The sequence below is a fragment of the Pleurodeles waltl genome, chromosome 4_1 (genome assembly GCF_031143425.1).
Source record: "Pleurodeles waltl isolate 20211129_DDA chromosome 4_1, aPleWal1.hap1.20221129, whole genome shotgun sequence".
NCBI classification, from domain to species: Eukaryota; Metazoa; Chordata; class Amphibia; order Caudata; family Salamandridae; genus Pleurodeles; species Pleurodeles waltl.
This window is the reverse complement of record NC_090442.1, coordinates 39,266,673-39,289,163: the sequence shown is the minus strand read 5'-3', so window position 1 is coordinate 39,289,163 and position 22,491 is coordinate 39,266,673. Positions and strand designations below refer to the sequence as shown.

At 42.3% G+C, this 22,491-nt stretch overlaps 6 non-coding genes across 6 annotated transcripts; all 6 read left to right on the top strand.

Moving 5' to 3' along the window:
- Nucleotides 1–953: 953 nt before the first annotated feature.
- TRNAR-UCG (transfer RNA arginine (anticodon UCG)) lies at nucleotides 954–1,026 on the top strand. The gene has a single exon. It is a non-coding gene; the product is annotated as a tRNA-Arg (tRNA).
- A 1,751-nt stretch (nucleotides 1,027–2,777) lies between these two features.
- Nucleotides 2,778–2,850, top strand: TRNAR-UCG (transfer RNA arginine (anticodon UCG)). Its single transcript has one exon. It is a non-coding gene; the product is annotated as a tRNA-Arg (tRNA).
- Nucleotides 2,851–4,601: 1,751 nt separating this feature from the next.
- TRNAR-UCG (transfer RNA arginine (anticodon UCG)) lies at nucleotides 4,602–4,674 on the top strand. The gene has a single exon. It is a non-coding gene; the product is annotated as a tRNA-Arg (tRNA).
- A 3,571-nt stretch (nucleotides 4,675–8,245) lies between these two features.
- Nucleotides 8,246–8,318, top strand: TRNAR-UCG (transfer RNA arginine (anticodon UCG)). Its single transcript has one exon. It is a non-coding gene; the product is annotated as a tRNA-Arg (tRNA).
- An 11,303-nt stretch (nucleotides 8,319–19,621) lies between these two features.
- TRNAR-UCG (transfer RNA arginine (anticodon UCG)) lies at nucleotides 19,622–19,694 on the top strand. The gene has a single exon. It is a non-coding gene; the product is annotated as a tRNA-Arg (tRNA).
- Nucleotides 19,695–21,446: 1,752 nt separating this feature from the next.
- On the top strand, nucleotides 21,447–21,519 carry TRNAR-UCG (transfer RNA arginine (anticodon UCG)). Its single transcript has one exon. It is a non-coding gene; the product is annotated as a tRNA-Arg (tRNA).
- The last annotated feature ends 972 nt before the right edge of the window (nucleotides 21,520–22,491 follow it).

Below are 22,491 nucleotides of genomic sequence, written 5' to 3'. Positions count from 1 at the left end.
GAAAGGTATCAGGCAAATGAGTATGTATTGTGATGTGGTTCTCTGACTGCTTCTGTCCACTTGCCAAAAGTTCCATGGCCCCATGATAGCACAAAAACTGTAAGATTGAAGTGGTGGGTGCCGGAGGTTTAAAATGGTCAGTTTAATTAAAGACAGAAAAGTGAAACGAATGACTGCAGAAATACTGTATGTGGCCATGAACTGAGATGAAAGGATGATTTTGGAACTCTGTCTTGCAGATTACCCTCAATGCCGCAATGGATAGGGCACTACTCTCACAGACCAGGGTGTGTAAGTTTAAGTCTATCTGAGGTGCACACCCTGAACTAATACATTTTTGCTGAAACCTAATCATATTGTTTACTCTTCCTCGTAGCAGCTTGCCAGGGTGATAGTATATTGCAACAGAACCATTCCACTTCTTCACTGAAAAGAGTCATGCTGGTTACCCAAATATGCAGCTTGTCATTTTATACAGCTTTCTTTATTGAAATTAAACTTGGACTCACTTGAAATATTCTCTTTCAAAATGAATGTTTGAGCTGCTGTGAATTTTATTTCTAGAGGTGGTGACAGGCTTTCAGGTACGTGCTTAGGTCAAGGCCCTGTTCATGTTACTTGTATAAGCTAATTCAGGGAGCAAATTAGCAAGTCAAGAAATGGGAAGTCTGAACTACTGTCAAAGCAGTTTCATTCTCTTTTCAAATAATCCAAAAATACCATTGCAGCATAAAACAGAGTATTCAATAAAAGAAGAAAGGAGGATTAACGGCAAAAAAGCACAGCATAAGATATGAAACTTTGGAAATTATCTAGATATTGTTTGAAAAAACTCCTTTGATGGAAAGAAGATGAAGAACGGTATGGGATCCTGTCCTGCGCACCTGTAATTGATATGTTCCACATCCATTCATACCACCTAACCCTAAACACCCAAACATGTTGCAGTCAGTGACCATGTGGCCTAATGGATAAGGCGTCTGACTTCGGATCAGGAGATTGAGGGTTCGAGTCCCTTTATGGTTGAGTCTTTTTCTCACAGCACCCAACTTATCTTTACATACAAACTGGAAACACACTCTTACAATACTCCTTTCACTCTCACTCATTAAGAAAGCCCAATGCAAACTGCACAATCAGTCACGTTATGCCATTAGCATTGCTACTTTTCTGTCTTTCTGCCATACCAAAGTACCTCTTCATAAATGCCACGGATATGCAATACGTATACAACAATATGACATGGCACAATCATTCTGAACAGAACTGTGGGTAGATTCAGTGCAGGGAGAGTGTGCGTGCAGAAAGCAGAAACTATGCATGGGTAGAAGCTCTATGATTTTCTCCAGGAATAATGCAAATTGTCCCTCAGAAAAAGTATAGTACTAGAGAAGAATCATAAAGGATTGACACAATTGCTGCCTTTGCTGTTGCCCCAGTTGTGTAATCTGTCAAGGACTGGTCTCTTGCAGATTGAGGCACCTAGTTGCAATTGTGTGGTAAAAATCACCCTTACAACCATTTTTGCTATAAACTTGAGATCTTTCTGAGATACTATCTCACAGACTTCTTATGAATGAGGAACTCTGAAATTGTCACATTCCAATTTGTACGTCCTTAAAACTATGCTGGTTATTCAAATGGGCAGATTGTTTTTTAAATTCCTTTCTGTCTCGAGTTATAGTTATATTGATACAGAGGCATAATTGTTGAATGATATATATTGGTTTGATTGAAATATGTTCGTAGAGGTGGTGATAGGCTTTCTGTGTCTGTCTGAGAGCAAGGACCGGTTAACGTGTTTTTCCAAGAGCAGTTTATTGTGAAAGGTATCAGGCAAAGGAGTATGTATTGTGATGTGGTTCTCTGACTGCTTCTGCCCACTTGCCAAAAGTTCCAAGGCCCTATGATAGCACAAAAACAGTAAGATTGAAGTGGTGGGTGCCGGAGGTTTAAAATGGTCAGATTAATTAAAGACAGAAAAGTGAAACGAATGACTGCAGAAATACTGTATGTGGCCATGAACTGAGATGAAAGGATGATTTTGGAACTCTGTCTTGCAGATTACCCTCAATGCCGCAATGGATAGGGCACTACTCTCACAGACCAGGGTGTGTAAGTTTAAGTCTATCTGAGGTGCACACCCTGAACTAATACATTTTTGCTGAAACCTAATCATATTGTTTACTCTTCCTCGTAGCAGCTTGCCAGGGTGATAGTATATTGCAACAGAACCATTCCACTTCTTCACTGAAAAGTGTCATGCTGGTTACCCAAATGAGCAGCGTGTCATTTTATACAGCTTTCTTTATTGAAATTAAACTTGGACTCACTTGAAATATTCTCTTTCAAAATGAATGTTTTGAGCTGCTGTGACTTTTATTTCTAGAGGTGGTGACAGGCTTTCAGGTACGTGCTTAGGTCAAGGCCCTGTTCATGTCACTTGTATAAGCTAATTCAGGGAGCAAATTAGCAAGTCAAGAAATGGGAAGTCTGAACTACTGTCAAAGCAGTTTCATTCTCTTTTCAAATAATCCAAAATACCATTGCAGCATAAAACAGAGTATTCAATAAAAGAAGAAAGGAGGATTAACAGCAAAAAAGCACATCATAAGATATGAAACTTTGGAAATTATCTAGATATTGTTTGAAAAAACTCCTTTGATGGAAAGAAGATGAAGAACGGTATGGGATCCTGTCCTGCGCACCTGTAATTGATATGTTCCACATCCATTCATACCACCTAACCCTAAACAACCAAACATATTGCTGTCAGTGACCATGTGGCCTAATGGATAAGGCGTCTGACTTCGGATCAGGAGATTGAGGGTTCAAGTCCCTTCATGGTTGAGTCTTTTTCTCACAGCACTCAACTTATCTTTACATACAAACTGGAAATACACTCTTACAATACTCCTTTCACTCTCACTCATTAAGAAAGCCCAATGCAAACTGCACAATCAGTCACGTTATGCCTTCAGCATTGCTACTTTTCTGTCTTTCTGCCATACCAAAGTACCTCTTCATAAATGCCACGGATATGCAATACGTATACAACAATATGACATGGCACAATCATTCCGAACAGAACTGTGGGTAGATTCAGTGCAGGGAGTGTGTGCGTGCAGAAAGCAGAAACTATGCATGGGTAGAAGCTCTATGATTTTCTCCAGGAATAATGCAAATTGTCCCTCAGAAAAAGTATAGTACTAGAGAAGAATCATAAAGGATTGACGCAATTGCTGCCTTTGCTGTTGCCCCAGTTGTGTAATCTGTCAAGGACTGGTCTCTTGCAGATTGAGGCACCTAGTTGCAATTGTGTGGTAAAAATCACCCTTACAACCATTTTTGCTATAAACTTGAGATCTTTCTGAGATACTATCTCACAGACTTCTTATGAATGAGGAACTCTGAAATTGTCACATTCCAATTTGTACGTCCTTAAAACTATGCTGGTTATTCAAATGGGCAGATTGTTTTTTAAATTCCTTTCTGTCTCTAGTTGTAGTTATATTGATACAGAGGCATAATTCTTGAATGATATATATTGGTTTGATTGAAATATGTTCATAGAGGTGGTGATAGGCTTTCTGTGTCTGTCTGAGAGCAAGGACCGGTTAACGTCTTTTTCCAAGAGCAGTTTGTTGTGAAAGGTATCAGGCAAATGAGTATGTATTGTGATGTGGTTCTCTGACTGCTTCTGTCCACTTGCCAAAAGTTCCATGGCCCCATGATAGCACAAAAACTGTAAGATTGAAGTGGTGGGTGCCGGAGGTTTAAAATATTCAGTTTAATTAAAGACAGAAAAGTGAAACGAATGACTGCAGAAATACTGTATGTGGCCATGAACTGAGATGAAAGGATGATTTTGGAACTCTGTCTTGCAGATTACCCTCAATGCCGCAATGGATAGGGCACTACTCTCACAGACCAGGGTGTGTAAGTTTAAGTCTATCTGAGGTGCACACCCTGAACTAATACTTTTTTGCTGAAACCTAATCATATTGTTTACTCTTCCTCGTAGCAGCTTGCCAGGGTGATAGTATATTGCAACAGAACCATTCCACTTCTTCACTGAAAAGAGTCATGCTGGTTACCCAAATATGCAGCTTGTCATTTTATACAGCTTTCTTTATTGAAATTAAACTTGGACTCACTTGAAATATTCTCTTTCAAAATGAATGTTTGAGCTGCTGTGAATTTTATTTCTAGAGGTGGTGACAGGCTTTCAGGTACGTGCTTAGGTCAAGGCCCTGTTCATGTTACTTGTATAAGCTAATTCAGGGAGCAAATTAGCAAGTCAAGAAATGGGAAGTCTGAACTACTGTCAAAGCAGTTTCATTCTCTTTTCAAATAATCCAAAAATACCATTGCAGCATAAAACAGAGTATTCAATAAAAGAAGAAAGGAGGATTAACGGCAAAAAAGCACAGCATAAGATATGAAACTTTGGAAATTATCTAGATATTGTTTGAAAAAACTCCTTTGATGGAAAGAAGATGAAGAACGGTATGGGATCCTGTCCTGCGCACCTGTAATTGATATGTTCCACATCCATTCATACCACCTAACCCTAAACACCCAAACATGTTGCAGTCAGTGACCATGTGGCCTAATGGATAAGGCGTCTGACTTCGGATCAGAAGATTGAGGGTTCAAGTCCCTTCATGGTTGAGTCTTTTTCTCACAGCACCCAACTTATCTTTACATACAAACTGGAAACACACTCTTACAATACTCCTTTCACTCTCACTCATTAATAAAGCCCAATGCAAACTGCACAATCAGTCACGTTATGCCTTCAGCATTGCTACTTTTCTGTCTTTCTGCCATACCAAAGTACCTCTTCATAAATGCCATGGATATGCAATACGTATACAACTATATGACATGGCACAATCATTCTGAACAGAACTGTGGGTAGATTCAGTGCAGGGAGTGCGTGCGTGCAGAAAGCAGAAACTATGCATAGGTAGAAGCTCTATGATTTTCTCCAGGAATAATGCAAATTGTCCCTCAGAAAAAGTATAGTACTAGAGAAGAATCATTAAGGATTGACACAATTGCTGCCTTTGCTGTTGCCCCAGTTGTGTAATCTGTCAAGGTCTGGTCTCTTGCAGATTGAGTCACCTAGTTGCAATTGTGTGGTAAAAATCACCCTTACAACCATTTTTGCTATAAACTTGAGATCTTTCTGAGATACTATCTCACAGACTTCTTATGAATGAGGAACTCTGAAATTGTCACATTCCAATTTGTACGTCCTTAAAACTCTGCTGGTTATTCAAATGGGCAGATTGTTTTTTAAATTCCTTTCTGTCTCGAGTTGTAGTTATATTGATACAAAGGCATAATTGTTGAATGATATATATTGGTTTGATTGAAATATGTTCGTAGAGGTGGTGATAGGCTTTCTGTGTCTGTCTGAGAGCAAGGACCGGTTAACGTGTTTTTCCAAGAGCAGTTTGTTGTGAAAGGTATCAGGCAAAGAAGTATGTATTGTGATGTGGTTCTCTGACTGCTTCTGTCCACTTGCCAAAAGTTCCAAGGCCCTATGATAGCACAAAAACGGTAAGATTGAAGTGGTGGGTGCCGGAGGTTTAAAATGGTCAGTTTAATTAAAGACAGAAAAGTGAAACGAATGACTGCAGAAATACTGTATGAGGCCATGAACTGAGATGAAAGGATGATTTTGGAACTCTGTCTTGCAGATTACCCTCAATGCCGCAATGGATAGGGCACTACTCTCACAGACCAGGGTGTGTAAGTTTAAGTCTATCTGAGGTGCACACCCTGAACTAATACATTTTTGCTGAAACCTAATCATATTGTTTACTCTTCCTCGTAGCAGCTTGCCAGGGTGATAGTATATTGCAACAGAACCATTCCACTTCTTCACTGAAAAGAGTCATGCTGGTTACCCAAATGTGCAGCGTGTCATTTTATACAACTTTCTTTATTGAAATTAAACTTGGACTCACTTGAAATATTCTCTTTCAAAATGAATGTTTTGAGCTGCTGTGAATTTTATTTCTAGAGGTGGTGACAGGCTTTCAGGTACGTGCTTAGGTCAAGGCCCTGTTCATGTCACTTGTATAAGCTAATTCAGGGAGCAAATTAGCAAGTTAAGAAATGGGAAGTCTGAACTACTGTCAAAGCAGTTTCATTCTCTTTTCAAATAATCCAAAAATACCATTGCAGCATAAAACAGAGTATTCAATAAAAAAAGAAAGGAGGATTAACGGCAAAAAAGCACAGCATAAGATATGAAACTTTGGAAATTATCTAGATATTGTTTGAAAAAACTCCTTTGATGGAAAGAAGATGAAGAACGGTATGGGATCCTGTCCTGCGCACCTGTAATTGATATGTTCCACATCCATTCATACCACCTAACCCTAAACACCCAAACATGTTGCAGTCAGAGACCATGTGGATTAATGGATAAGGCGTCTGACTTCGGATCAGAACATCGAGGGTTCAAGTCCCTTCATGGTTGAGTCTTTTTCTCACAGCACCCAACTTATCTTCACATACAAACTGGAAACACACTCTTACAATACTCCTTTCACTCTCACTCATTAAGAAAGCCCAATGCAAACTGCACAATCAGTCACGTTATGCCATCAGCATTGCTACTTTTCTGTCTTTCTGCCATACCAAAGTACCTCTTCATAAATGCCACGGATATGCAATACGTATACAACAATATGACATGGCACAATCATTCTGAACAGAACTGTGGGTAGATTCAGTGCAGGGAGAGTGTGCGTGCAGAAAGCAGAAACTATGCATGGGTAGAAGCTCTATGATTTTCTCCAGGAATAATGCAAATTGTCCCTCAGAAAAAGTATAGTACTAGAGAAGAATCATAAAGGATTGACACAATTGCTGCCTTTGCTGTTGCCCCAGTTGTGTAATCTGTCAAGGACTGGTCTCTTGCAGATTGAGGCACCTAGTTGCAATTGTGTGGTAAAAATCACCCTTACAACCATTTTTGCTATAAACTTGAGATCTTTCTGAGATACTATCTCACAGACTTCTTATGAATGAGGAACTCTGAAATTGTCACATTCCAATTTGTACGTCCTTAAAACTATGCTGGTTATTCAAATGGGCAGATTGTTTTTTAAATTCCTTTCTGTCTCGAGTTATAGTTATATTGATACAGAGGCATAATTGTTGAATGATATATATTGGTTTGATTGAAATATGTTCGTAGAGGTGGTGATAGGCTTTCTGTGTCTGTCTGAGAGCAAGGACCGGTTAACGTGTTTTTCCAAGAGCAGTTTATTGTGAAAGGTATCAGGCAAAGGAGTATGTATTGTGATGTGGTTCTCTGACTGCTTCTGCCCACTTGCCAAAAGTTCCAAGGCCCTATGATAGCACAAAAACAGTAATATTGAAGTAGTGGGTGCCGGAGGTTTAAAATGGTCAGTTTAATTAAAGACAGAAAAGTGAAACGAATGTCTGCAGAAATACTGTATGTGGCCATGAACTGAGATGAAAGGATGATTTTGGAACTCTGTCTTGCAGATTACCCTCAATGCCGCAATAGATAGGGCACTACTCTCACAGACCAGGGTGTGTAAGTTTAAGTCTATCTGAGGTGCACACCCTGAACTAATACATTTTTGCTGAAACCTAATCATATTGTTTACTCTTCCTCGTAGCAGCTTGCCAGGGTGATAGTATATTGCAACAGAACCATTCCACTTCTTCACTGAAAAGTGTCATGCTGGTTACCCAAATGTGCAGCGTGTCATTTTATACAGCTTTCTTTATTGAAATTAAACTTGGACTCACTTGAAATATTCTCTTTCAAAATTAATGTTTTGAGCTGCTGTGAATTTTATTTCTAGAGGTGGTGACAGGCTTTCAGGTACGTGCTTAGGTCAAGGCCCTGTTCAGGTCACTTGTATAAGCTAATTCAGGGAGCAAATTAGCAAGTCAAGAAATGGGAAGTCTGAACTACTGTCAGTTCATTCTCTTTTCAAATAATCCAAAAATACCATTGCAGCATAAAACAGAATATTCAATAAAAGAAGAAAGGAGGATTAACGGCAAAAAAGCACAGCATAAGATATGAAACTTTGGAAATTATCTAGATATTGTTTGAAAAAACTCCTTTGATGGAAAGAAGATGAAGAACGGTATGGGATCCTGTCCTGCGCACCTGTAATTGATATGTTCCACATCCATTCATACCACCTAACCCTAAACACCCAAACATGTTGCAGTCAGTGACCATGTGGCCTAATGGATAAGGCGTCTGACTTCGGATCAGAAGATTGAGGGTTCGAGTCCCTTTATGGTTGAGTCTTTTTCTCACAGCACCCAACTTATCTTTACATACAAACTGGAAACACACTCTTACAATACTCCTTTCACTCTCACTCATTAAGAAAGCCCAATGCAAACTGCACAATCAGTCACGTTATGCCTTCAGCATTGCTACTTTTCTGTCTTTCTGCCATACCAAAGAACCTATTCATAAATGCCATGGATATGCAATACGTATACAACAATATGACATGGCACAATCATTCTGAACAGAACTGTGGGTAGATTCAGTGCAGGGAGTGTGTGCGTGCAGAAAGCAGAAACTATGCATGGGTAGAAGCTCTATGATTTTCTCCAGGAATAATGCAAATTGTCCCTCAGAAAAAGTATAGTACTAGAGAAGAATCATAAAGGATTGACACAATTGCTGCCTTTGCTGTTGCCCCAGTTGTGTAATCTGTCAAGGACTGGTCTCTTGCAGATTGAGGCACCTAGTTGCAATTGTGTGGTAAAAATCACCATTACAACCATTTTTGCTATAAACTTGAGATCTTTCTGAGATACTATCTCACAGACTTCTTATGAATGAGGAACTCTAAAATTGTCACATTCCAATTTGAACGTCCTTAAAACTCTGCTGGTTATTCAAATGGGCAGATTGTTTTTTAAATTCCTTTCTGTCTCGAGTTGTAGTTATATTGATACAGAGGCATAATTGTTGAATGATATATATTGATTTGATTGAAATATGTTCGTAGAGGTGGTGATAGGCTTTCTGTGTCTGTCTGAGAGCAAGGACCGGTTAACGTGTTTTTCCAAGAGCAGTTTGTTGTGAAAGGTATCAGGCAAAGAAGTATGTATTGTGATGTGGTTCTCTGACTGCTTCTGTCCACTTGCCAAAAGTTCCAAGGCCCTATAATAGCACAAAAACGGTAAGATTGAAGTGGTGGGTGCCGGAGGTTTAAAATGGTCAGTTTAATTAAAGACAAAAAAGTGAAACGAATGACTGCAGAAATACTGTATGAGGCCATGAACTGAGATGAAAGGATGATTTTGGAACTCTGTCTTGCAGATTACCCTCAATGCCGCAATGGATAGGGCACTACTCTCACAGACCAGGGTGTGTAAGTTTAAGTCTATCTGAGGTGCACACCCTGAACTAATACATTTTTTCTGAAACCTAATCATATTGTTTACTCTTCTTCGTAGCAGCTTGCCAGGGTGATAGTATATTGCAACAGAACCATTCCACTTCTTCACTGAAAAGAGTCATGCTGGTTACCCAAATGTGCAGCGTGTCATTTTATACAACTTTTTTTATTGAAATTAAACTTGGACTCACTTGAAATATTCTCTTTCAAAATGAATGTTTTGAGCTGCTGTGAATTTTATTTCTAGAGGTGGTGACAGGCTTTCAGGTACGTGCTTAGGTCAAGGCCCTGTTCATGTCACTTGTATAAGCTAATTCAGGGAGCAAATTAGCAAGTCAAGAAATGGGAAGTCTGAACTACTGTCAAAGCAGTTTCATTCTCTTTTCAAATAATCCAAAAATACCATTGCAGCATAAAACAGAGTATTCAATAAAAAAAGAAAGGAGGATTAACGGCAAAAAAGCACAGCATAAGATATGAAGCTTTGGAAATTATTTAGATATTGTTTGAAAAAACTCCTTTGATGGAAAGAAGATGAAGAACGGTATGGGATCCTGTCCTGCGCACCTGTAATTGATATGTTCCACATCCATTCATACCTCCTAACCCTAAACACCCAAACATATTGCAGTCAGTGACCATGTGGCCTAATGGATAAGGTGTCTGACTTCGGATCAGAACATTGAGGGTTCGAATTCCTTCATGGTTGAGTCTTTTTCTCACAGCACCCAACTTATCTTGACATACAAACTGGAAACACACTCTTACAATACTCCTTTCACTCTCACTCATTAAGAAAGCCCAATGCAAACTGCACAATCAGTCACGTTATGCCATCAGCATTGCTACTTTTCTGTCTTTCTGCCATACCAAAGTACCTCTTCATAAATGCCACGGATATGCAATACGTATACAACAATATGACATGGCACACTCATTCTGAACAGAACTGTAGGTAGATTCAGTGCAGGGAGTGTGTGCGTGCAGAAAGCAGAAACTATGCATGGGTAGAAGCTCTATGATTTTCTCCAGGAATAATGCAAATTGTCCCTCAGAAAAAGTATAGTACTAGAGAAGAATCATAAAGGATTGACACAATTGCTGCCTTTGCTGTTGCCCCAGTTGTGTAATCTGTCAAGGACTGGTCTCTTGCAGATTGAGTCACCTAGTTGCAATTGTGTGGTAAAAATCACCCTTACAACCATTTTTGCTATAAACTTGAGATCTTTCTGAGATACTATCTCACAGACTTCTTATGAATGAGGAACTCTGAAATTGTCACATTCCAATTTGTACGTCCTTAAAACTCTGCTGGTTATTCAAATGGGCAGATTGTTTTTTAAATTCCTTTCTGTCTCGAGTTGTAGTTATATTGATACAGAGGCATAATTGTTGAATGATATTGTGAGAAACTGGGGCTGATTGCAGAGGCCCCCTAACTTTTTGCCCCCATTTTCCACTTTATGCTGGTGTTTTCCTGACTCTGATGGTGCCCTGGGTACTGCTAACCAGTCCCAGGGCCTGTGCTCTGTGTAAAATGGATATGCAAATTAGGCTAATTATAATTGGCTAAGTTAACCTACCTATAAGTCCCTAGTATATGGTAGGGCATGTAGGTTTAGGGACCACAGCATAGGTGGTGCACACCTAGGTGCATTGCTGAGGTGCCCAGTGTCATTTTAAAAGCAAGCCTGCCTTGCTGGCTGCTTTTAAATTAAAGTTATATGCAAATTCGACTTTGGAATTAAAGGTACTTCCAAAGTCTTAAACTACCTTATTCTTACATATAAGTCACCCCTAAGGTGTGCCCTATGTGCCCCTAGGGCTGGGTGCCATGTAACTATAAGCAGGGACTTTATAAAAATAGATTTATAAGCCCTGGTGAGGTAAAAACAGCCAAATTCGTTTTTCCCTCATTGAAGTAAATGGCCTTCATAGGCTAGAATGGGCAGACTTTATTTAAAATTTTAAAGTCTCCTTAAATGTTACATACCAAGAATTTGGTATCAAATTGATTGTTATAATAAATCCCACAACTTCCAGTTGTTGGATTTAATATAACTAGTGCAGGTAAAAAGTTTAGACTTTACCTAAAAAGTTGCCAATTTCAGCTCTGCATTGTTTTTGCTGCTGTGCTCTGATTGGCCAGCCTGCAGCAGCTTCTGCCAGGCTACTTTAATGAGGTGTGAAGTGGCCTGACTTCACACAAAGGAATGTGCTTGGGGGAGAGAATCTCCCCTCAGCAGATGGTGAGGCAGGAAGGGGGAGGGCTGCCAAACTGGTCTTCAAAGGCAGAGAAGGACATCTGGAGCACCCAGCAACACCCCCACATCCTGCAACCCCAGACAGCTAGGTGCCCCCTTGATTAGATTAGGAGAGGGCAGGAGAGGGGTGTGTTTATGATTTTTAGCCACACCAGTGGGTGGGCTCAGCCAGATCTCTCCTCCAAAAATCAGATTCATCCATTTTGGATTTTTAGAGACTGTTGCCTTCTGGGATGGATTTTTGCCACACTTCCCAGGAAGTGGTCATCACAGGGGGACGACCCTGTCCCTGATTGGAGGACCAGGGCCCCCCTGCTTTTCACCCAGGAGCAAGGATAAAACTGGCAGACCTGCACCCACGCCTCAGATCCCCTCCAGAATTCAACAAGAAAGGAACTTAAGGAGAAGAAGGACTGCCCTGCTGGACCCCTGGCCTGCACCTGGAACCTGCACTCAGAAAGACTGCACCAGCTGCACACTTGGGCTTCACCACAAGAAGGACTTTGCCTGGCTTCCACTGGTTCAAGGAGGGACTCCCTGTTTGCTACAGGTGAAAAATTGCTAACCAGAGTCCCCTGCACCAACTCCTGAAAAAGTGACCAGCTGACCACTGTCCAGTGGCCAAAAAGGAGTTTGCGCCAGGTGCATTCTGGGAGTTGAAGTCCGCACTTCCCAAGGACCATCACAGAACTTCTGGACCCTTGGGGTGAGCTGTGGACCCCAAAAGAACCTTAAAAGAACATCTGGGTGAAGCCCCAGAAGTTTGGAAAAGATTTGAGAATTTTTGGAAAAAAGCTCCAGAGAGGGACCGACCCGCCGCGGAAATTCTAGCCGGCTTGCCTCAACCGCGACCCGGCCTGACTTCGTGGTTCGTCCCGGTAAAGAAAAACATCCAAAAAAGAGACTAAGTCCGAACGTAAAAAGTTGACCGGGACCTCCCAGCCATCGTATCCGAGAAGGGCTCCATGGACGTCGGATCAAGATCCAGGTTTACCCCGGTCGAAGGATTTTCATCTCGAAAAAACGACTAAGTTCGAAGGTAAAAGTCTCCACCGAGGAAACCCACATCGCGTATCCGGACAAGGGCTCCAGGAGGTCGGATCCAACTGGCAGGTTCGTCCCGGTGAAGAAAAACTTCAAAATAAAGACTAAGTCAGAAGGTAACTTTTTAACCGAGGCTTCCCGCGACCTGTAGCCGAGCAGGGCTCCATCGCGGTCGGCCTGAAAGTTTGACTTTGTCCCGGTCCTGGTGCAACCAGATGACCCGATTGGCGTTTTTTGTTTCTAAGCGCTAGAAAATAATAATACTTTAAAAATTCATATCTCCGGTTCCCCTGAACTGATTTTAATCGTTTTTGTGTCATTTTAAAGATAAAAATATAAGCTATTTTTATAAATTGGTTTTGGATTTTTAAACTGTTTCCTGTGTTTTATTTAATTACTGTTTTGTGATATTTGAATGCTTTACACTTTGTCTCCTAAGTTAAGCCTTGACGCTCGATGCCAAGCTACCAAGGGTAGAGCTGGGATTAATTTACTGAGACCTAACTGTACCTATGTGGAGGTTAGTGGCTTGTTGCTAGGTGTAGGTACCTACCTGCCCTACCAATAACCCATTTTCCAACATAATTGGAAGCAGCGACGGGATCCTGTACTTGTGTTCAATATCACGTTACAGTTTTGAGTAAAACAAATTAAAAATCCTTTAAATTGTCCTAGTGCAAAAATTGTTTTTAATTTTTAATTTTAATTTTTTTTTACTAATTTGGATTAATTTCAATTGTTGAATTTTTGTAATTTTTCTAAATTCTTGTTTCCAATTTTTGCAAAAAGTTTTTGTTGACACAAAACTAGGGAACCATGGAGCTTGATCTGGCTAGCCTACCTACACTGACAGTAGTCCAGCTTAGGGGGTTGTGTATTGAAAGAGGGTTGCCTGCAACCACTAATCTCAGGAAGGAAATCCTGATTAAATCCCTGACAGCATGGGCTGAGGCCCAAGAGGTAGAGACAGAGGAAGCTCCAGAGGAGGAAGAAAAATGGGAAGATGCTAACTCCAACCACTCAGGGGAGGGAAGGCATCCGAGCCTAAGTGAGGAAGAGGAAGAACGGTCCTCAGTAGATATAGTCACTAGGGGCAGGCCCAAAGCTAGTGGTGGGAAGGGGGTCCTTTCAGGAGGAGAGAACCCATCCATCAGAGAAAGAGAGCTGGAGGCCCAGCTAGCATACATAGCTTTGGAAGCAGAGAAGCTGGCCCTAGAAAAGAAAAAGTGGGCATACAAAGAAAAAAGAGATGGAAGCAGCGATAAAGAAGCTGAGGTGTCCATGGGTGGGGGAGTTTGCCCCAGATTACCCAAGGGGGTGGTCCCTGCTTATGTAGAGGGGGATGACATAGATAAGTGGCTGGAGGCCTTTGAGAGGGCACTCCAAATGAGAAAGGTTAGGCCTCAATACTGGGGTTCCCTTTTGTGGGAGTTGGTCCCCAACTCAGGGAGGGATAGGCTTCTGACCTTAAGGGGGGAGGAGGCAGATTCATACCCTAGTATGAAGAGGTGCTTAGTCAAGAAGTTTGGTCTGACCCCAGAGCAATATAGAATGAAGTTCAGGGACACCCAGAAGGTCAGTACCCAGTCTTGGGTTGACTTTGTGGACATTTCACTAAAGGCACTAGAGGGCTGGATTATTGGCAACAAAGTAAATACTTATGAGGGGTTATACAATTTGATCATGAGAGAGCACATCTTGACCAATTGTATCCAAGAAAGGTTACGCCAGCATCTAGTGGACTCTAAGCAGACCAACACTAGAGAGCTAGGGGAGGCAGCTGATGAGTGGTTGAGAACCAGGGTGGTTGTCAAGTCCCAGGGGGGAGACTCCAAGAAGGGGGGGACAGGTCCCCAAAAACCTAAGGAGGGAGGTGGTAAGCCCACCACAGAGACTCCCTCTGTACCCCAGAACCCTAAGAAGGAGGAGAGTAAATCCCACTCCCACTCTGACATGCAGAGACAGGGAGACCCAGGGTTAAAAAAGCTCTTGGACAGTAGGGCTTGCTTTGACTGTCAGCAGACAGGTCACTTCAGAGGAGATGCAGCCTGTCCAAAGAAGGTGGTTAGCACTGGGCTGTCCAGTGTAGCCATAGAGGAGGATTCCTCAGATGATGAAGTCCTCCTAGCATTGTGCTGGGAGACAGGACCAGATGGTAAGCTGGTGATCCCTGAGGGTGGGAGTAGGCACTTCCACCACATTCAAGTGAATGGGATCCCTACCACTGGCCTGAGAGACACCGGTGCCAGTCACACTATAGTGAGTGACCGGTTAGTGACCCCAGACATGTATGTCCCAGGAAAGACAAAGAAAGTCAGGATAGCCACAGGGGAGGTCACCTCCAAACCTGTAGCCATAGTGCCCCTAGAGAGGGAGGGTATCCTTGACTGGATTAGGGTGGTAGTCAGTGCTGACCCTCCCCTAGATTGTATCCTGGGCAATGACCTCCCAGAGGTGAGTCTGGTCACAGATGGGGTGGTCGCCCAGGGCGCCCCCCCAACCCAAAGTCCTGAGGAGTCAGTCCCTACAGTTAGGAGACAGGGGTCCCCAAGAAAAGGAAAGAAGAAAAGGAAGGGTAGGCCACTCTTAAAGAGAGTTCCAGGGAGCCAAAGGCCTTCTGCCCCAGTAGGGGGGGAGCCCAGAGTTGGCACTGGTGAGGCCTCACCTGACCCCAAGGAAGTCCTGAGTAGTCAGGCAGCTGTCCAGATGCAAGGTGTTGCCCCTGCACTGACAGAAGGGAGAGTGGAAGGAGGGTGTCTGCCACAGGAGCTGGTAGCCCCCCACTCTAGACAGCAAGAGGGGTGCCAGGACCCCAAAGATGCCCCTAAAGCAGCTCAGCCACCTGTCAGTGGAGAGCTTAGGGTGTGGTTCTGGGTACTGACAGCTATCAGTAGCCTCTGCTGGGTGCTAGCCTTCCTGGCAGCACTGTACTTGGCCTGGGAGGCAGACCCCAAGGCCAATAGCAAAGTAGGCCCCCTGACCCTGTTGGTCATGGTGGGGTTGCTCAAGTGTTGGGTGACCTCTTTGGGTAAGCTAGGTGTTGCCCTAGCAAAGTTAGGAGTAGGGGAGGTGGGCACCTCACTACCCAAGTTGGCAGAGAGAGAGGAGGAAGACCCCCCTAGAGGGAAGTTTCAGTTTGAGTTGGGTCCTTTTACTGTTGGGATGGCTTCACTACCCAGAGGGAGTGACCCTGACAGGAGGATATAAGGCAGAGTAGGCCCTGCAAAGGGACAGCCAGTTTTCTTCACTGTCTTCCTCGCCTAACAAGCCATGAAGACTCTCCCAGGGTTGGGCTGAGTCTCCTGGGCGTGTGGGCTGGGGGGGGTTGTGTGAGAAACTGGGGCTGATTGCAGAGGCCCCCTAACTTTTTGCCCCCATTTTCCACTTTATGCTGGTGTTTTCCTGACTCTGATGGTGCCCTGGGTACTGCTAACCAGTCCCAGGGCCTGTGCTCTGTGTAAAATGGATATGCAAATTAGGCTAATTATAATTGGCTAAGTTAACCTACCTATAAGTCCCTAGTATATGGTAGGGCATGTAGGTTTAGGGACCACAGCATAGGTGGTGCACACCTAGGTGCATTGCTGAGGTGCCCAGTGTCATTTTAAAAGCAAGCCTGCCTTGCTGGCTGCTTTTAAATTAAAGTTATATGCAAATTCGACTTTGGAATTAAAGGTACTTCCAAAGTCTTAAACTACCTTATTTTTACATATAAGTCACCCCTAAGGTGTGCCCTATGTGCCCCTAGGGCTGGGTGCCATGTAACTATAAGCAGGGACTTTATAAAAATAGATTTATAAGCCCTGGTGAGGTAAAAACAGCCAAATTCATTTTTCCCTCATTGAAGTAAATGGCCTTCATAGGCTAGAATGGGCAGACTTTATTTAAAATTTTAAAGTCTCCTTAAATGTTACATACCAAGAATTTGGTATCAAATTGATTGTTATAATAAATCCCACAACTTCCAGTTGTTGGATTTAATATAACTAGTGCAGGTAAAAAGTTTAGACTTTACCTAAAAAGTTGCCAATTTCAGCTCTGCATTGTTTTTGCTGCTGTGCTCTGATTGGCCAGCCTGCAGCAGCTTCTGCCAGGCTACTTTAATGAGGTGTGAAGTGGCCTGACTTCACACAAAGGAATGTGCTTGGGGGAGAGAATCTCCCCTCAGCAGATGGTGAGGCAGGAAGGGGGAGGGCTGCCAAACTGGTCTTCAAAGGCAGAGAAGGACATCTGGAGCACCCAGCAACACCCCCACATCCTGCAACCCCAGACAGCTAGGTGCCCCCTTGATTAGATTAGGAGAGGGCAGGAGAGGGGTGTGTTTATGATTTTTAGCCACACCAGTGGGTGGGCTCAGCCAGATCTCTCCTCCAAAAATCAGATTCATCCATTTTGGATTTTTAGAGACTGTTGCCTTCTGGGATGGATTTTTGCCACACTTCCCAGGAAGTGGTCATCACAGGGGGACGACCCTGTCCCTGATTGGAGGACCAGGGCCCCCCTGCTTTTCACCCAGGAGCAAGGATAAAACTGGCAGACCTGCACCCACGCCTCAGATCCCCTCCAGAATTCAACAAGAAAGGAACTTAAGGAGAAGAAGGACTGCCCTGCTGGACCCCTGGCCTGCACCTGGAACCTGCACTCAGAAAGACTGCACCAGCTGCACACTTGGGCTTCACCACAAGAAGGACTTTGCCTGGCTTCCACTGGTTCAAGGAGGGACTCCCTGTTTGCTACAGGTGAAAAATTGCTAACCAGAGTCCCCTGCACCAACTCCTGAAAAAGTGACCAGCTGACCACTGTCCAGTGGCCAAAAAGGAGTTTGCGCCAGGTGCATTCTGGGAGTTGAAGTCCGCACTTCCCAAGGACCATCACAGAACTTCTGGACCCTTGGGGTGAGCTGTGGACCCCAAAAGAACCTTAAAAGAACATCTGGGTGAAGCCCCAGAAGTTTGGAAAAGATTGGAGAATTTTTGGAAAAAAGCTCCATAAAGTGACCGACCCGCCGCGGAAATTCTAGCCGGCTTGCCTCAACCGCGACCCGGCCTGACTTCGTGGTTCGTCCCGGTAAAGAAAAACATCCAAAAAAGAGACTAAGTCCGAACGTAAAAAGTTGACCGGGACCTCCCAGCCATCGTATCCGAGAAGGGCTCCATGGACGTCGGATCAAGATCCAGGTTTACCCCGGTCGAAGGATTTTCATCTCGAAAAAACGACTAAGTCCGAAGGTAAAAGTCTCCACCGAGGAAACCCACATCGCGTATCCGGACAAGGGCTCCAGGAGGTCGGATCCAACTGGCAGGTTCGTCCCGGTGAAGAAAAACTTCAAAATAAAGACTAAGTCAGAAGGTAACTTTTTAACCGAGGCTTCCCGCGACCTGTAGCCGAGCAGGGCTCCATCGCGGTCGGCATGAAAGTTTGACTTTGTCCCGGTCCTGGTGCAACCAGATGACCCGATTGGCGCTTTTTGTTTCTAAGCGCTAGAAAATAATAATACTTTAAAAATTCTTATCTCCGGTTCCCCTGAACCGATTTTAATCGTTTTTGTGTCATTTTAAAGATAAAAATATAAGCTATTTTTATAAATTGGTTTTGGATTTTTAAACTGTTTCCTGTGATTTATTTAATTACTGTTTTGTGATATTTAAATGCTTTACACTTTGTCTCCTAAGTTAAGCCTTGACGCTCGATGCCAAGCTACCAAGGGTAGAGCTGGGATTAATTTACTGAGACCTAACTGTACCTATGTGGAGGTTAGTGGCTTGTTGCTAGGTGTAGGTACCTACCTGCCCTACCAATAACCCATTTTCCAACAGATATATATTGGTTTGATTGAAATATGTTCGTAGAGGTGGTGATAGGCTTTCTGTGTCTGTCTGAGAGCAAGGACCGGTTAACGTGTTTTTCCAAGAGCAGTTTGTTGTGAAAGGTATCAGACAAAGAAGTATGTATTGTGATGTGGTTCTCTGACTGCTTCTGTCCACTTGCCAAAAGTTCCAAGGCCCTATGATAGCACAAAAACGGTAAGATTGTAGTGGTGGGTGCCGGAGGTTTAAAATGGTCAGTTTAATTAAAGACAGAAAAGTGAAACGAATGACTGCAGAAATACTGTATGAGGCCATGAACTGAGATGAACGGATGATTTTGGAACTCTGTCTTGCAGATTACCCTCAATGCCGCAATGGATAGGGCACTACTCTCACAGACCAGGGTGTGTAAGTTTAAGTCTATCTGAGGTGCACACCCTGAACTAATACATTTTTGCTGAAACCTAATCATATTGTTTACTCTTCCTCGTAGCAGCTTGCCAGGGTGATAGTATATTGCAACAGAACCATTCCACTTCTTCACTGAAAAGAGTCATGCTGGTTACCCAAATGTGCAGCGTGTCATTTTATACAACTTACTTTATTGAAATTAAACTTGGACTCACTTGAAATATTCTCTTTCAAAATGAATGTTTTGAGCTGCTGTGAATTTTATTTCTAGAGGTGGTGACAGGCTTTCAGGTACGTGCTTAGGTCAAGGCCCTGTTCATGTCACTTGTATAAGCTAATTCAGGGAGCAAATTAGCAAGTTAAGAAATGGGAAGTCTGAACTACTGTCAAAGCAGTTTCATTCTCTTTTCAAATAATCCAAAAATACCATTGCAGCATAAAACAGAGTATTCAATAAAAAAAAGAAAGGAGGATTAACGGCAAAAAAGCACAGCATAAGATATGAAACTTTGGAAATTATCTAGATATTGTTTGAAAAAACTCCTTTGATGGAAAGAAGATGAAGAACGGTATGGGATCCTGTCCTGCGCACCTGTAATTGATATGTTCCACATCCATTCATACCACCTAACCCTAAACACCCAAACATATTGCAGTCAGTGACCATGTGGCCTAATGGATAAGGCGTCTGACTTCGGATCAGAACATTGAGGGTTCGAGTCCCTTCATGGTTGAGTCTTTTTCTCACAGCACCCAACATATCTTCACATACAAACTGGAAACACACTCTTACAATACTCCTTTCACTCTCACTCATTAAGAAAGCCCAATGCAAACTGCACAATCAGTCACGTTATGCCATCAGCATTGCTACTTTTCTGTCTTTCTGCCATACCAAAGTACCTCTTCATAAATGCCACGGATATGCAATACGTATACAACAATATGACATGGCACAATCATTCTGAACAGAACTGTGGGTAGATTCAGTGCAGGGAGTGTGTGCGTGCAGAAAGCAGAAACTATGCATGGGTAGAAGCTCTATGATTTTCTCCAGGAATAATGCAAATTGTCCCTCAGAAAAAGAATAGTACTAGAGAAGAATCATAAAGGATTGACACAATTGCTGCCTTTGCTGTTGCCCCAGTTGTGTAATCTGTCAAGGACTGGTCTCTTGCAGATTGAGTCACCTAGTTGCAATTGTGTGGTAAAAATCACCCTTACAACCATTTTTGCTATAAACTTGAGATCTTTCTGAGATACTATCTCACAGACTTCTTATGAATGAGGAACTCTGAAATTGTCACATTCCAATTTGTACGTCCTTAAAACTCTGCTGGTTATTCAAATGGGCAGATTGTTTTTTAAATTCCTTTCTGTCTCGAGTTGTAGTTACATTGATACAGAGGCATAATTGTTGAATGATATATATTGGTTTGATTGAAATATGTTCGTAGAGGTAGTGATAGGCTTTCTGTGTCTGTCTGAGAGCAAGGACCGGTTAACGTGTTTTTCCAAGAGCAGTTTGTTGTGAAAGGTATCAGGCAAAGAAATATGTATTGTGATGTGGTTCTCTGACTGCTTCTGTCCACTTGCCAAAAGTTCCAAGGCCCTATGATAGCACAAAAACGGTAAGATTGAAGTGGTGGGTGCCGGAGGTTTAAAATGGTCAGTTTAATTAAAGACAGAAAAGTGAAACGAATGACTGCAGAAATACTGTATGAGGCCATGAACTGAGATGAAAGGATGATTTTGGAACTCTGTCTTGCAGATTACCCTCAATGCCGCAATGGATAGGGCACTACTCTCACAGACCAGGGTGTGTAAGTTTAAGTCTATCTGAGGTGCACACCCTGAACTAATACATTTTTGCTGAAACCTAATCATATTGTTTACTCTTCCTCGTAGCAGCTTGCCAGGGTGATAGTATATTGCAACAGAACCATTCCACTTCTTCACTGAAAAGAGTCATGCTGGTTACCCAAATGTGCAGCGTGTCATTTTATACAACTTACTTTATTGAAATTAAACTTGGACTCACTTGAAATATTCTCTTTCAAAATGAATGTTTTGAGCTGCTGTGAATTTTATTTCTAGAGGTGGTGACAGGCTTTCAGGTACGTGCTTAGGTCAAGGCCCTGTTCATGTCACTTGTATAAGCTAATTCAGGGAGCAAATTAGCAAGTTAAGAAATGGGAAGTCTGAACTACTGTCAAAGCAGTTTCATTCTCTTTTCAAATAATCCAAAAATACCATTGCAGCATAAAACAGAGTATTCAATAAAAAAAGAAAGGAGGATTAACGGCAAAAAAGCACAGCATAAGATATGAAACTTTGGAAATTATCTAGATATTGTTTGAAAAAACTCCTTTGATGGAAAGAAGATGAAGAACGGTATGGGATCCTGTCCTGCGCACCTGTAATTGATATATTCCACATCCATTCATACCACCTAACCCTAAACACCCAAACATATTGCATTCAGTGACCATGTGGCCTAATGGATAAGGTGTCTGACTTCGGATCAGAACATTGAGGGTTCGAGTCCCTTCATGGTTGAGTCTTTTTCTCACAGCACCCAACTTATCTTCACATACAAACTGGAAACACACTCTTACAATACTCCTTTCACTCTCACTCATTAAGAAAGCCCAATGCAAACTGCACAATCAGTCACGTTATGCCATCAGCATTGCTACTTTTCTGTCTTTCTGCCATACCAAAGTACCTCTTCATAAATGCCACGGATATGCAATACGTATACAACAATATGACATGGCACAATCATTCTGAACAGAACTGTGGGTAGATTCAGTGCAGGGAGTGTGTGCGTGCAGAAAGCAGAAACTATGCATGGGTAGAAGCTCTATGATTTTCTCCAGGAATAATGCAAATTGTCCCTCAGAAAAAGTATAGTACTAGAGAAGAATCATAAAGGATTGACACAATTGCTGCCTTTGCTGTTGCCCCAGTTGTGTAATCTGTCAAGGACTGGTCTCTTGCAGATTGAGGCACCTAGTTGCAATTGTGTGGTAAAAATCACCCTTACAACCATTTTTGCTATAAACTTGAGATCTTTCTGAGATACTATCTCACAGACTTCTTATGAATGAGGAACTCTGAAATTGTCACATTCCAATTTGTACGTCCTTAAAACTATGCTGGTTAATCAAATGGGCAGATTGTTTTTTAAATTCCTTTCTGTCTCGAGTTATAGTTATATTGATACAGAGGCATAATTGTTGAATGATATATATTGGTTTGATTGAAATATGTTCGTAGAGGTGGTGATAGGCTTTCTGTGTCTGTCTGAGAGCAAGGACCGGTTAACGTGTTTTTCCAAGAGCAGTTTATTGTGAAAGGTATCAGGCAAAGGAGTATGTATTGTGATGTGGTTCTCTGACTGCTTCTGCCCACTTGCCAAAAGTTCCAAGGCCCTATGATAGCACAAAAACAGTAAGATTGAAGTGGTGGGTGCCGGAGGTTTAAAATGGTCAGTTTAATTAAAGACAGAAAAGTGAAACGAATGAC